The 16670-nt window shown below is 44.1% G+C and overlaps 1 protein-coding gene and 1 pseudogene across 4 annotated transcripts in view; one reads left to right on the forward strand and one right to left on the reverse strand.

Moving 5' to 3' along the window:
• The window catches only part of Cnnm2 (cyclin and CBS domain divalent metal cation transport mediator 2), a 188536-nt gene that overhangs the window by 68207 nt on the left and 103659 nt on the right, over positions 1 to 16670 (reverse strand). The gene's annotated exons all lie outside the window — the stretch shown is intronic.
• Positions 11817 to 12018, forward strand: LOC123459538 (annotated as a pseudogene).

The following is a 16670-nucleotide window of genomic DNA, read 5'->3' on the forward strand; positions in this document are numbered from 1 at the left end:
TACTGGCTATAACACCCATAAGTCTGCTCCCAACAATACATTCCCTCCAGGAGGCGTTAATTCCCAAATCTCCATCAGCTGGGAATCTAGCATTCAGAACACCTCAGTTTATGGGGGACACCTGAATTATACAAAAAATACAAAGCAGTAATTGAATTAGAAATTTTAAAACTATGAAAATTGAAGAAAAATCTAAAAGATTCTGTTTTTGTATTCTTTCAGAAATGTTTTGCATTGCTGGGGAGGTGCAGACAGAAGGAACCCTAGGGCTTGCTGGCCAGTCAGGCTAGCCTCACTGATAAGCTTCAGGCCAATAAGAGAGCCTGTCTCCAAGAAAGAAAATGTCTGTATTCCTAAGTATGATACCAAGGTTGTACTCTGACCCCATGTGGCCCTGCATGCATATGTACCCACACACATTAAAAAAGAACTGTTTTGGGCTGGAGAGATGGCTCAGTGGTTAAGTGCTTGCCTGTGAAGCCTAAGGACCCTGGTTCGAGGCTCAATTCCCCAGGACCCACCTAAGCCAGATGCACAAGGTGGCACATGCATCTGGGATTTGTTTGCAGTGGCTGGAGGCCCTGGCACGCCCAATCTCTCCCTCTCTCTCTCTAACTGCCTCTTTGTCTGTCTGTCGCTATCAAATAAATAAAATAAACAAAAAAATTATTAAAAACTGTTTTGTATTGCTTGTATCACTTGAAGAGAAAATAAAACCCAAATTCAGAAAAGATGTGTAATGGACATATACAATTGCATGGAACACCAACGAGAGGGCCCACACGCAGACAGTAGATTGTCCTACACCAGGAGAATGGCAAGACCCTTTCCCAATACCTGCTGAACTAAGTTGACCTGGGCAAGAGTGTTAATACTCTAGAGCAAGAATATAAGTAAGTACAAAAATCACTAGGGGAAAAGCTGGACGAAGAATATTCATGTGATTTCGAACTACAAGTGTTCAGAAATAGTGTCATGAACAGTGGCTGACCAGACTTCATGTGCCACTTGAAACAATGCACTCCAAGGACACTTCATCTTCCATCAAATATGCTTGCAGAACTTCTGGATCTAACAAAGATTATGGATCTAACTTCTGGTATATAGGGATAATAGAAGATAGAGCAATGAGTAACACGACTCCATGATAAAGCAACTGTGCAAACCTGAAATTTAGCACTCTACAATATCACCAAACTATTTAAAAAGTTACTGTCAGGCTGGAGAGATGGCTTAGCGGTTAACACGTTTGCCTGCAAAGCCAAAGGATTCCAGTTCAATTCTCCAGGACCCCTGTAAGCCAAATACACAAGGAGGTGCATGCATCTGGAATTCATTTGCGGTGGCTGGAGGCCCTGGTGTGCCCATTCTCTTCCTCACTCTCTCTCTCTCTCTCACTCTCTGCCTCTTTTTCTCTCTCAATTACATAAACAATATATATATATATTTTAAATTTTTGTTTATTTATTTGTTTTATTTGAGAGTGATAGAGAAAGTGGGAGAGAGAGAGAATGGGTGTGCCAGGGCCTCTGGCCACTGCAAACAAACTCCAGACGCATACACCCCCTTGTGCATCTGGCTAACGTGGGTCCTGGGGAATCGAGCCTCGAACCAGGGTCCTTAGGCTTCACAGGCAAGCGCTTAACCACTAAGCCATCTCTCCAGCCCAAAATATATATATTTTAAAAGTTACTGTCATTGTTAATTTTTCTCAGTGTTACAGTTGTTACAATCAAATTTGATTATATATGCTCTGGTAAATAACACCCCACCCGTGCCCATGCAAGCAACCCTAATTAAACTCACACACACACACACACACACACGAGGGACAAGTTGGGAAAAAGAAGCCGTTCAGTGTGTTGGGGGCTAATAAGAGAAGATAATCATTAGAATACATTGTAAACATGTTCAAACGTTGTCGATAAGGGCTGGGGAGATGGCTCAGCAAGTAAGATCATTTGCTATAAACATGACAGTAAGACAGCACCCAAGATTGCTTGCAATTATTCCCATGACCCATGCAAACAGCTGGGCATGGCTGTGCATGTCAGTAATCCAAGTCCCATTAGGAGGCAGAGACTGTGGCTCAGGAAAACTCACAGCTCTGCTTGCTTTTTTCCCCCCCTAGGTAGGATCTCACTCTAGCCCAGGCTGCTCTGGAATTCACTATGTAATCTCAGGTGGCCTTGAACTCATGGCGATCTTCCTACCTCTGCCGGCTAAGTGCTGGGATTAAAGGCATGTGCTACCATTCTTGGCTTCATTTTCTTTTCTTTTTATTTTTTTTTTTAAGTAAGATTAAAAGGGGCTGGAGAGATGGCTTAGCAGTTAAGCACTTGCCTGTGAAGCCTAAGGACCCTGGTTCAAGGCTTGATTCCCCAGGATCCATGTTAGCCAGGTGCACAAGGGGGCGCACGTGTCTGGAGTTCATTTGCAGTGGCTGGAGGTCCTGGCGCGCCCATTCTCTCTCTCTCTGTCTGCCTCTTTCTCTCTCTGTCTGTTGCTCTCAAATAAATAATAAAAATAAACAAACAAAGTAAGATTTAAAAAAATTTTAATTTAAATTTAATTTGAGAGAGCAAGAGAGGGAAAGAAGCAGGAAATATACAAATGAGTGATAGAGGAAGGCACCCCATGTTCTTTGGCCTCCACATGCATATAAATACATCTGCACATCCACATGCATATTCCACACACACATTCACGCCACATTACAAATACTACACATGCAAGAAAAATAACGAGAAAATAAAAGCAAATTGTGAATCAATAAAAAAATAAAATGGGGCTGGAAGATGGCTTAGCGGTTAAGTGCTCGCCTGTGAAGCCTAAGGACCCCGGTTCGAGGCTTGATTCCCTAGGACCCACGTTAGCCAGATGCACAAGGGGGCACATGCATCTGGAGTTCGTTTGCAGTGGCTGGAGGCCCTGGCGCACCCATTCTCCCCCCCACCCTCTTTCTCACTCTTTCTCTCTCTGTCTCTCTCAAATAAATAAAAATAAGCAAAAAAATTTTAAAAATAAAATGTCTATATTTTAGAGTTATAAGAAGTGGAATGACATGAATTTGTTCTGAAATATATTAGCAAAGAAAAAATGAAGCCTAAGTAATTCAGTAAATTATTAAAATCTTGTTAACTGGTGATAAATTGTGGTTGGTTATCTACTTTTTATACTTTTGTACTTGTTTGAAACTTATTAAAATACAAAGTAGTCAATGTTATGAAGAGGGGAGGCAGCTCATTGTAGCTTAAAGGGGGTAGAAATCATCTTGATGGGATCCTTGTTAGTAGAAAGCCAACTATAAATGATTTTTTAGGAGCAACTTGGAAAATCTGAAATGTGAGCAGAGTAGAACATGATTATTCAGCACTATAATTTTCTACGAGAGATAATGAGGGGCTAGGAATGTAGCTCAGTGGTAGGTCACTTGCCTTGCCTGTACAAGGCCCAGGGTTCCATGCTCATCACCATACACATACATGTGCACATGCACGTGTGCATGTGTGCGCATGTGCAATTAAGATTATGTCGAAGTCTGCTGAAAATATTACAATCAAGTGGCATGTCAGCAATTTACTTGAAATGGTTCGGGGGTGGGGAATTCACACTAAGAGTTACCAAACATAGTCAGACGTACTGGCATGCATCTTTAGTCCCAGCATTTGGGTGGCAGAGGTAGGAGGCTCATAGTGAGTTCAAGGCCAACCTGGGACTACAGGTCAGCCTGGGCTAGAGACTCAACCTTGGGAAAAAAAAAAAAAAAGAGTTATCAAACACAGGAGATAGGTAAAAAAAAAAAAAGCCTTTCAACTTTTTGTAGTTTTGACCAGTTACTTAATAATTTTAAGTTTGTCAAATGACTGGAAACTTGTTTTATTCCACATAATATTTAAGTTATACATGTACAAGTTTTCATGTTTCCACCCTTCAGCTAGCTCTGTCGCTTAACATACTAACGAAGCTCAAGAGGGGAGAAGGTAAGATGGTGTGTTGAGCAATGCGTAGCCACCAGCTGCCAGGAAAAAGCCCTGGGTTTGGGCATTTACCAGTATTCCTGGTGTAAATATTCCCACCGAGGCCGATGCCTAGTTATTAACATAACATCACTAAACACAGAGTCAGGAACACTGGCCAGTTCCAACATACGAGAGAGGACACTCCCACCAGTGAAGGACAGAAGGAGAAGGGGGTTCCCAGGAACCAAAGTCAGCTCACATGTGGTAATGGGGACAAAAATCACAGAAAATAAATTGTGACAAAAATCTTCCTTAAAGGCTGTTGAGAAGATCGGATCATATATAAATAATTTCTATGATGTCTGACATACAATGACTAACTTACTAAGCTATCATTTCCTAACCAGGTTCATAATCTAGAAGGTTAACTTGTCTCTTTACCAGTTTGACTCATGTTCACCTCTGCAGAATGGCTGAATGGCTGACGACTTGTTGGGGGAGAGAAATTTTGGTTTTGAGCCGGCATATGTGTGTGTGTGTGTGTGTGTGTGTGTGTGTGTGTGTGTGTTCGTATGTATGAGTATGGGCACACGAGTGGAGGTCACAGGACAGTTCCCCAGGGCCAGTCCTCGCCTTCCACCACATGTGAGGCAGGGTCTCCCACTGTCTGCTGTCCACTGCTGCGTTGGTCATGCTACTGGGCTTTGAGCTACTGGTCTGAGGACTGAACTCAAGCACTGAGACCTGCACAGCAAGTACTTTACCCACTGAACCATCTCCCCAGCCCTTTCAGCCTTTTAAAGTCTGAACAATATGAATGTTTTGCTTTCTTTAAAAAGAAATGAGGCGCTGGAGATGGCTGAGTGGTTAAGGCATTCGCCTCCAAAGTCTAATGACCTGAGTTTAAGTCCCCAGCGCCCACGCAAAGCCAAAGCCAGATGCACAAAGTGGTACATGCATCTTGAGTTCATTTGCAGTGGCTAGAGACACTCATTCTCATTCTCTCTCTCTCTCTCTCCATATATATATATACATATATATATATATATATATATATATATATATACACACACACACACACACACACAAATATATATATATTTGCTTGAAAATAAATAAATATTTTTTAAAAAGTAAAATTAGGGGCTGGGGAGGTGACTTAGCAGTTATGGTGATTGCCTATGAAGCCAAAGGACCCAGGTTCAAATCCCCAGTACTCACACAAGCCAGATGCACAAAGTGGAACATGTATCTAGAGTTCATTTGGAGTGGCTGGCGGCCCTGGTATGCCCATCCCCCCCCCCTCTCTCTCTCAAATAATTAAATAAAATATTTTAAAAATTTTTAAAAATGAAACTCTGTTCCTAATCTTAGGCCACTAACCTGACATTTGCAGTGATGCATTCTTCCCTATTATCCCTAACAGTTTAAAATCAGCAACTACAGACCAATGAGCAAAGTTCCAACCAGCACTGCCGGTTGCCATGGCAGATGGTACAGTTTCATAGGCCCACGTGTACACAACACAATCTTTGGCATTGTGTTGTGTGTCATTTTGTTCTGCTTCTGGTTTTGCTCTATTGTTTTATTGTTGTGCTGTTTTGCACTGTTTTGTTTCTGAAGCAGGGTTTCATGTAGCCTAGGCTGGCCTAGAATTTGCTATATGGCCGAGAATGACCAGGAACTCCTGATTCTCATGCCTTTGTGTGTGTGTGTGTGTGTCTGTGTGTGTGTGTGGGTGGTGGTGGTAAAAGGGACTGAACCCAGGGCCTTGTGCAGAAAGTCAGAATCTTAATTGCCTCTGATCCCAAATGAAATTCTTGCGATATCTTCAATCCCTTAGAATGCCACAACCACCTGAAAAAACATTCATTCAACAAAACTTAACTGAGCACCTTAAGAGTTTTAATTTGGGGGTTGAGGTGACTCTCAGTGGTTAACGATGCTTACCCACAAGCCTGCGGGCAGGATCCCCAGCACCCACAAGCAACCGAACACGAAGTGGCACAAGCATCTATCCTCCCAATGCGCCTGCCTCAGGGGGAGGTAGAATCCCAAAGCTAGCAGCCAGCTAGTCTGGCCTTCCCAGGGGCAAACAAACCATACGAGAGCCTGTCTCCGACGAGGTGGAAGGAAAGGACTTTCTGAGTTTGTCCTCTGACCTCCACACACACTCATAAATCATTCAGACACACATGTATATATGCACACACACACGGGGACAAAGAGTTTCGGGGTTTTTTGTTTGTTTGATTTGAAGTAGGGTCTCACTCTAACCCCGGCTGACCTGGAATTCACCATGTAGTCTCAAGGTGGCCTTGAACTCACAGCGATCCTCCTACCTCTGCCTCCTGAGTGTTGGGATTAAAGGCGCGCGCCACCATGCCCGGTTCAAAGAAGAGTTTTGACTTGGCCATTGTATGCCTCCTTCCTTGGGAACTTATGTTGCTCATAAGAGAAACTTCCTTCAGACTGAAATTACCACTAATATAAAGTGTATAAAACAGAAATTCCTGAAACAAGCAGTACATTCTCACAACTTTGCTAGAAAATGTATTTTGTTAAGTGAATGCTTTGAAACCATGAATTAGAACTTCTTCTGGGAGCAGCGGAGTCCAGTAGTAAAAGAAGGACACTGACAAAGATTCTCAGACGATTAACAACAACCAGTCAGTCAGCTCCCTGCAGGACACAAGGCTCCTGCCAGAGGGGAGCCCCCCCCCCACCATCGGCAAAGGTCAAGTGAGATTGGTGGAGTAAGGTCCCCCCACCCCAGGTCTCATCCATCATCCGAGTCAAGCAGAGCTCAGACTGCATGCTTTTGGCAAGACGGCTTCTGTCCCTCCCCTTTCATAGCTCACAGCCTCGGACACTGTCCACCTTGGAACCAGCTGGACCAACTCTACCTCACCAAGGCAGCCCAGGAGTCTCCTCTTGCCTTCCTGCTGGCCCTGGTTTCCTCACATATATATATATTTAGTGGTAGTCTGCAGAAGACAGGAGAACTCCTGCGGGTCTCTGGAGTCTCTCCTCCAGCATCCTGTGGATTCCAACAGTACACCAATGCCTCCCTAACTTCTCAATTCTGCCCCTTTAACTCAGGGAGACCCCAAGGTTCCACTTAAGCCATCTCTTTGCAAGATCACTTTCCCTCCCGTGTCATCTGTTGTCTGATATTTTTGTATACTTTTCTAGTCATTTCAGTCAAGAGTAAACCTGGGCCTGTCACTCCATGGTGGGCAAGCAGGAATCTCTCTTCTAACGTCTCCCACAACCTCCTGTCTTTTCAAATCACTGCTGGCAGCACGCCCATCTCAGCAATCCTTGGTCTCACTTTGTGTGCATGTGCATGACGTATGCATGTGTGTGTGTGTGTGTGTGTGTGTGTGTGTGTGTTCCTGTGCGTGAGGTGGGAGCACACGCTGAGGTCAGAGGACAACCTCGGTGCTGGACTTTGTCTTCTGCCTTATTTGTGGCAGAATCTCTTTGCTGCTCATCTGGAGTACGCCAGGCTAGTGGGCCTGCAAGCTTCCAGAACGCTCTTTCTCTGACAGTTAGGAGCATTAGGGTTGCAAACACTTGCTGTGGGGCTCAGCTTTACATGGGCTTTGGGGATAGAAGTGAGGTCGTGCTGTTTGCACTAGAGCTTAATCCTCGGAGCTCCCCTCCAGCCCACTCTCCTCTCTTTCAATCAATTGTTCCTGTCTCTTGGCCATGCTCCCCCCTCTCCTGATCGAGTTTTAATTCTTTCCACAGTCGGTCTTCTTAATCAGCCTCTCAGCTTCCTTGCCCCATCACTCTATTTGCTGAACTACTGCCCAGATTAAATCTGTCTCTTTACTTAAGAAAAGAGTACATACATTTTATCTGTTTTCATATCCCTCTCAAAAGAATATTTCCTGGGGTCAGGGGTTGTCATCTGCTTTGTTTACTATTGTATTGCTACAGCTAAAACACATACACAAAACACAGAAGATATTCAGGTAGTTGTTGAATGGATCAATAAAACCCAATGCTGAAAATAAGAACTCAAAGGAAAATACTCATAGAAAAAGTCTATCAGCGTACCGAGAACAAACTGACAATTTCTCTCTGTAGAAGATATAATTTACAAAGAGGAAGAAATGTTCATTCCTTTTTCTTTTTGAGACAGGGTCTCATGTATTACAGGCTGGTTTCAAACTCACTGTTTAGCTAAGGATGACCTTGAACTCCAGATCCTCCAGCTTCCATCTCTCCAATGTTTGGGTTACAAGTGTGCATCATCACTCCCAGATTTCATTCCTATCTTTTATTTTATTTTTTTTCGTTTTTCGAGGTAGGGTCTCACTGTAGCCCAGGATGACCTGGAATTCACTATGGAGTCTCAGGGTGGCCTCGAACTCACGGCAATCCTCCCACCTCTGCCTCACGAGTGCTGGGATTAAAGACGTGCGCCACCACGCCCGGCTCACAAATAACTAATTATTTTAAAAGAAGAAAAAGAAGGAAAGAAGGAAGGAAGGAAGTAAATAAATAAATAAATGAATAAATCAATCAGTGGTCTGGCATATCAGGTTAAGAAACTCTCCCTATAGGAGACATTGAGGAAGGAGATATGGAAAATGGAAGAAACATTGCAAGAGAGGAGCAGAGCATATATATGTTCAGCATGCCTGAGGCCCTGGGCTGGGAGGATGTGGATTATACAAGGGTGAAATAAAGATATTTCATGTGTATAAGGTGTCAGAAGTCTTTAAACACAAAAATTTCATGAAGTAACCTGATAAAATACATATTCCGGAATGTATTACGAAATGGGAAGTAAGTAACTTTACCATTAACTAAATAAGATTCCAAACAAGACACAGAAAAGCAAATTGATTACGTTCCAGAACTAAAATTCTTCAAAAAAAAATTAGTAACTTTTAAACCAGGCATGGTGGCACACTCCTGTAATTCTAATATTCAGTAGGTGGAGGCAGGAGGATCATGAGTTCAAGGCCAGTTTAAGCTACACAGCAAAATTTGAGGCCAGCCCAGGCAACATAATAGACTCTTTTCTTTATTTTATTTTATTTATAGGGGGCAATTGGCATGCCAGGGCCTTAGCCACTGCAAACAAACTCCAGATGTGTGCACCACCTTGTGCATCTGGCTAACGTGGGACCTGGGGAACCGAGCCTCAAACCGGGGTCCTTAGGCTTCACAGGCAAGCGCTTAACCACTAAGCCATCTCTCCAGCCCTAGTTAGAAGTTTTAAAAGGTCAAAATAATAAGAGAAACATAAGTATGTTATATTTATATTTTTATACTAACTAATGGCTAATGACAGCTACCAGAACAATAAAAATGGAAGTCAGGTCTGGTGGCACACACCTTTAGTTCCAGCACTCGGGAAGCAGAGGTAGAAGGATCATGGTGAGTTCGAGGCCACCCTGATACTACCTAATGAATTCCAGGTCATCCTGGACTACAGTGAAATCATACTTCAAAAAAAAAAAAAACAACAATAACTAAATAGATAAAAACTAAAAATGGAAATGTATAACTTTTTTGAACTATTGGTTAGATGATAGAAAATGGAGAGCAAAGGCAAACAGAAAACCTGAAAAAAAAAATGGCCAAGAAACAAAAAAGTAAATAAAAATTGGGAAGTACCCTGCTGGAGTGAAGAAAGCTGTATCAGGTCATGGGTTGTTGCAAGTAAATCCCCAGGCAGGTTGGGTCACCCCCACCCCACCCCACACCAATCACAGTGAGATTTTAGTCAGGGAAGCCTTCAAGGGTGCCCAAAACACTGTAGGTCATTGAATGTTCTTGGTAACCCACCAGAGCCAAATAGTAAGATCCCACCCGCTGTGATCACAGGACATTGAGAAATCAAGCTGGAGTTGAGATGGAAGTCATCTCCCTGCTGGCTAGCTGTCACAGCACTGGAAATTGCTATGTAAGCTAATGGGGGAGAAAAGTCAAACAGCCTAAATAAGCAATGGATCCTGCAAACCACAAAAATCAACCAGCCAGGCAAGATGTCCCCATGGGTGCAATAGTGCTACATAAGTTATGGGGGTAACCAACTGCTCTCTGATTGGATATGAAGCCCATTCAATCAAGTCAAAACCTATGGCTTAGAAGTTTGTAGACCCTAGAAGCTTCCAATGTTCTTTAGCTAAGTAGAGATGTGATGCCCGTCAAAAAGTCTTCTAAAGGCATATGTTTATGCCTTTTGATTAATGCTGTCCTCACTTTTGGCTAAAGAACCTTCATTTTACAGATGGTGGCAAACACCATGGAGACCCAAGATTCATCAAAATGACAAGAGGAAGTCCAGGGCTTAGCCCTGGACGAGTCATCTCTAGTATACCTGCCAGGGCTCCGGGACATGACAGAGGAAGTGAAGGAATGAGTATGAGTGCTGTTCTCACTGCTGGCCGCTTCTCTGGGGAGATGGCGGTAGACACTGAGGAGACTCAAAACTCATCAACACAGAAAATAAAAGGCTGCTGAGAGCTCAACACTACATGAGATATCGATCACACCCTCCAAGGCTCAGAGGACACTGAAGAGGGTCAGAAAGGATGTAAGACCCCATGGTGGGAAGGAGTTCTTTGGGACCCCGTCCTCCCAACATGAATCAACCAGTACATTCATGTCCCTATAGTAGTTACCAATACCCATACAATATCTGCATTGTCTGAGCCCATCAATATTCTGGCACAGAGGGTAGAGAAGGACAAAAGGAATGAGTCAACCAAACAGAGGAAGGACGACCTAGAAAAAGGGGAGTTTTCAGTGGATTGGAGGTAGGAAAGAGGGGATATAAGTGGATAACAGGACAGGATCACAATCAAATTATAGTATGTTCATATAGTAAAGTTCTCAATAAAATGGTGAGAAATTAATATAAATGTGTTGAGAGGTCGGGAGATGACTCAATGGTTAAAAGTGTTTTGGGGCCGGGCGTGGTGGCGCATGCCTTTAATCCCAGCACTCGGGAGGCAGAGGTAGGAGAATCGCCGTGAGTTCGAGGCCACCCTGAGGCTCCATAGTGAATTGCAGGTCAGCCTGGGCTACAGTGAGACCCTACCTCGAAAAACCAAAAAAAGAAGTGTTTGGGGGCTGGAGAGATGGCTTAGCAGTTAAGGTATTTGCCTGCAAAGCCAAAAGATTCCAGTTTAATTCCCTAGGACCCACGTAAGCCAGATGCACAAGGGGGCACATGCATCTGGAATTTGTTTGCAGTGGCTAGAGGCCCTGGTGCACCCATTCTCTCTTTCCCTCCTTCTTCCTCTCTCTCAAATAAATAAATAAATTAGATATATTAAAAAATAAAAAGTGTTTCTTGCACAAGCCTGACAACTAGAGTTCAGATCCCCAGAAGCCGTGGACACCCTGGCAAGCAGCACACAAGCCGCTCCTAGGGCAGCGAGGCTGACCTGCACAGCAGCAAACAGGACAGACCCTGTCTCACACAAGGTGGAAGGTGAGACCTGACCTCTCGAACCCTACACACATGCATCCATACATATCCCACCACACACACCAAGAACCAATAAATAAATGGGCTGAGCTCACTGGTATACTGTTAATGACTTTATTTTTAAATTTTATTTATTTATTTGCGATAGAGAGAGAGAGAGAGCGAGCAAGTGGGTATTCTAGGACCTCCTGCCACTGCAACTCCAGAGGCATGCATCATTTTGTGCATCTGATTGTATGTGGGTACTGGGGAACTGAACCCAGGATGTCAGGCTTTGTAAGCAAGTAAGCCATCTCTCCAGCCCCTATCAATGACTTTTTAAACAAAAGATAGAAGTGGTTAGCTTTTATGCTCCGGGCCTCAGGCCTCTTCGTGGCTGCTGGCAGACAGTCATGGATCAGGCAATGCAGTTTGTTGAGTCAAGTTGGCAGTTTGTAAAGGACTCAAGTCAGGTGGTGAACAGATGCACCGAACAGACAGAAACGAGTCCAGCAGCTTGGCATGGGCACAGCAATAGGATTTGCTACGATGGGATTCACCGGCTTTGTGAGACTGATCCACATCCCCATTAATTACCCCATTGTGGATGGCTGAATACTGTTTGGAAGAGCATTTTATCATGGGAATTAATGAACAAGCAAGGGTTTGAGAAATGTATGAAGTAAAAATTTGCCTCCCTCCCATGATGTTTCTTATTTCTAAATTAATATCGTTTTTCTTTTTTTAATATCATTTTTCAAAAATGTTTTTCCATCACAGATACTTTAAAAAAGATTTAAATGACCACTGTAGAGAAAACAGAATAATTTGAAAGACAGTTTAATGATTTGATAATCACCTATAAGTCCCCTTTCCTACATTTTTTTTAAAATTATTTATTTATTTATTTGAGAGTGACAGACATAGAGAGAAAGACAGATAGAGGGAGAGAGAGAGAATGGGCGCGCCAGGGCTTCCAGCCTCTGCAAACGAACTCCAGACACGTGCGCCCCCTTGTGCATCTGGCTAACGTGGGACCTGGGGAACTGAGCCTCGAACCGGGGTCCTTAGGCTTCACAGGCAAGCGCTTAACTGCTAAGCCATCTCTCCAGGCCCCCTTTCCTACATTTTTGTCAAAGTGTGTATTGCATTTTTTTCCAGAGACACAAAAAAATGTGTTTTGTATGAGGCTCAGGCTGGCCTCATACTCGCTACATAGCCAAGGATGACCTTGAACTCCTGATCCTCCTGCCTCCATCTTCCACGCGCCAGAATGAAAGCATGCACTACCAGCACCTGACTTACAAAAATACTTTTTTAAACAAGTAATATTTATTTATTTACAAGCAGAGAAAGCGACAGAGACACACACACAGAGAGTGAGTGCACCAGAGCCTCTAGCCATTGCAAACGAACTCAAGATGCACACATCACTTTGTGCGTCTGGCTTTACACAGGCTTTGGGGAATGGGTCATTATACTTTGTAAACAAGTGCCTTTAACCGCTGAGCCATCTCTCCAGCCCCCAAAAATGTTTTTTCACTTAAGTCTTCAAACCTTTTCCCTATCAACCAACACAGTACCGTCTAATGACTTGTTTTGTTTTGCGCCTGCCTTAGTCTCCCCAAGAGGTGGGGTTATAGAAACGCGCCCCCACGCCTATAATGGCCTTTAGCGGCTACAGTTCCAGATACGTATATTTAACAACTATATACGACACACCTGATTGCTCTGGGTTAGATGTTTCCATTGTTTCTAATGCTCTCCCCCCCTGGTGGGAATGAACCCAGGGTCTCTGGGACTAGAGGTGATGAGTCAAGCCAGTATTGCTGCTTTCCAATGTTTACTCTTTCCTAAAATGACTGACACTGGCTCCTCGGAAAACATTCCCTCCTGGACCTGCTACCTCGTCTTCCCCTGCAGGGCTCAGGAGGCACACAGACTGATGGGGAAACTGCCCTCAAGATCTCTGGGCTCTGTTTCACTATTTTCTTTGCTTTCTCTAATTATGCAGCTAAAAAAGCTGAGGTATCTCCATCTTTGAAAACAGAAAACATCTCCAGAGCCCCTGACTAGTTCTTGCTATCACTCCTTTTTTTTAAATTTATTTTTATTTATGTATGAGAGAGAGAGAGAGAGAATGGGGACACCAGGGCCTACAGTAACTGCACGCGAACTCCAGATGCATGCACCATCATGTGCTTTTGGCGTCTGTGGGTTCTGGGGAAATGAACCTGGGTCCTTAGGCTTCGCAGGCAAGTCATCTCTCCAGCCCTCACTCCATTTTTTTAAACTTTTTTTTGTATGCGCATATGTGTGGTGTGCATGCACATGTCTGCACAGGATGCACATGAGCATGTGAAGGCCAGAAGTCGCGTGTCTCTTATCTTTCCCCACCTTTTTTCAGGCTGACCTGAAATTCATTATGTAGCCTCAGGGTGGCCTCAAATTTACGGCGATCCTCTGACCTCTGCCTCCTTAGTGTTGGGATTAAAAGTGTGCACCACCACGCCTGGCTTCTCCCCACCTTTTTTTTTTTTTTTTTTTTTTTTTTGGTTTTTCGAGGTAGGGTCTCACTCTAGCCCAGGCTGACCTGGAATTCACTCTGTAGTCTCAGGGTGGCCTCAAACTCACAGCAATCCTACCTCTGCCTCCCAAGTGCTGGGATTAAAGGCGTGAGCCACCACACCCGGCTTCCCCACCTTTTTATATAGAGACAGTGTGTGTCGCTGAACCCACAGCTCACACATTTAGCTAATCTGGCTAGCCATCTTGCCCCAGGAATACCTTGTTTCCACCTCCTAAATGCTGGGACTACAGACAAGCATTTCTATGAGTGCTGAGGGTCTATCTGTCTTTGGAAAACTTGAGGATTGTTTGGGTGTTTTTTATTGTTTTGTTTTGCAGTGCTTGGATTATAGGCGATGCTGGGGATCCAGGCTTCATGCCTGGCAAGCACTACCAAAGGAGCCTTACCCTAGGGCCCTATTGTTTTAATTCTCCTTAGAGCAAACACCTTCAACAAGCTCTCTCTTGATCAAAACCCTGCAATGACCCCTCATTTTCTACAGGCACTTATTGCTGCTCCCTAAATATTATAAACACATTCCTAAGGGTCTGTGTTCTCTATGGCCACGCGTCTGGATCACAATTCCCCACTCCCCCACTTCATTCAGGTTTCTGTTCCAAGGTCACCTCCTCTGAGACCTTGGCTAGCCATCCTATCTAGAATTGCTCACACACCCTGTGGCTTTGCCTGTTTGCTGGGCCACATGCACCACGTGACAGTACCTGACACTATATCTTATATTTATTTAGTCTGTTCCCCACTTAGATTAAAACAAATCATGGACATGTTCTTATTCACTGAACAGTGTCTGGCATGGAGCAGACACCTCATCAGTGTGTTCCAGGTGAACCCTGACGTCCTGGGGCTCACATCTTTGTGCATCTGTCTACTAACTGCTAGTCAACCACATTTTTCTACTCTAAAATCAAGAGTCAGACATGAAACCAAATGTATTACAAAATGTTCCCAGCAGTATGAAAGAAAATAGACATCTATGCATACACCACTCAGCTTAAGGAATGAATGGGACATTAAAAATATAGTTGAAGGGCTGGAGGGATGGCTTAGCAGTTAAGGCATTTGCCTGCAAAACCCAAGGACCCCGGTGTGATTCCCCAGGACCTACATTAGCCAGATGTACAAGGGGGCACATGCGTCTGGAGTTCGTTTGCAGTGGCTGGAGACCCTGGCGTGCCCAGTTCTCTCACACTCTCTCCCTCTTTCTCTGTCAAATAAATAAATTTAAACACACACACACACTTTCACACATATAGTTGAAGGGCTGCAGAGATGGCTCATGGGTAAATGACTTGCCGTCCAATCACAAAGAGTTGACTTCAATGCCAGTGCTCATGCACACGACAGGCATGGCCATACATCGTAATGCCAGCACTGGGAGGGCAGAGACAAAAGGGTCCCTAGAGCTCACTGGCTAGCCACTCTACCCTGATTGTTGAGCTCCAGGCAACAAGGGGTGTCACTTCAGAAAGAGGTGAATGGTGTTCCTGAGGGTAACACCCAAGGCTGTCCTGGCTCCCACCTGCATGCACAGGAATACACAAACACACACCCAGAAACACATTCAATATATATACACATGTGTATATAGACTGCAGCTCAGTGAGAGAAGGCTTCCAGAGCACACTCAAGGCTCTGAGTTTGATCCCCAGCAACACACACCAAAAATTAAAAAGCTAAAAAAAAACCTGCAGGTGTGGTGGTACATGTTTGTAATCCCAGCACTCATGAGACAGAGACAGGAGGATCACAAGTCTCAGGTCAGCCTGCATTACATAGTGGAAGCATATATCACACACACACGCACACAAAGATTACACACTCATAGCTAGCTCTATGAGTAACCAGTCCACTTCGGTAATATATGTTTGGACAAAAATCTAGACAAGAAAAAGGTATTCATTTGTTGTGTGTGTGTGTGTGTGGACGTAAGTGGTATGTATATGTGTGTGTACATAATGGCCAGATGTTGAGGTTGGATGTATTCCTTGGTTGTTTCCACTTTAGTTTTTGAGCCGAGGTCTCTGAACCTGGAGCTCACTGATTTGGCTAGCCTAGCTGGCCAGCAAACTCCAGGGATCCTCCTGTCTCCCCCTTACTAAAGGTGGGATTACATGCACATGCTGTCACAATTGGTGTTTTCTTTTTTAATTAAAGTAGTTTATTTGAGAGAGTGAAGGAGAGAGAGAATGGGTACAACAAGGCCTCCTGCCACTGCAAACAAACTCTAGATGCATGTGTCACTTTGTGTATCTGGCCTTATGTGGGAACTGGGGAACTAGCAAGTCCCCCCACTTTTTTTTTGAGGTAGGGTTTCACTCTAACCCAGGCTGACCTGGAATTCACTATGGAGTCTCAGGGTGGTCTCGAACTCACGGCGATCCTCCTACCTCTGCCTGGCACAAGCAAGTCCCTTTAACCATTGAGCCATCTCTCTAGCCCACAGTGGCTTTTATGTGGACGCTGAGATCTGAATTCAGATTCTTCTATTTACATGGCAAGTACTTTACTGACTGAGCTATTGTGCCAGCCCTTAATTTTTTTTTCATTTTTATTTTTATTTATTTATTTGAGAGCAACAGACAGAGAGAGAAAGAGGCAGATAGAGAGAGAGAGAGAGAATGGGCGCGCCAGGGCCTCCAGCCACTGCAAACGAACTCCAGATGCGTGTGCCCCCTTG

The sequence above is a fragment of the Jaculus jaculus genome, chromosome 1, assembly GCF_020740685.1.
Source record: "Jaculus jaculus isolate mJacJac1 chromosome 1, mJacJac1.mat.Y.cur, whole genome shotgun sequence".
NCBI classification, from domain to species: Eukaryota; Metazoa; Chordata; class Mammalia; order Rodentia; family Dipodidae; genus Jaculus; species Jaculus jaculus.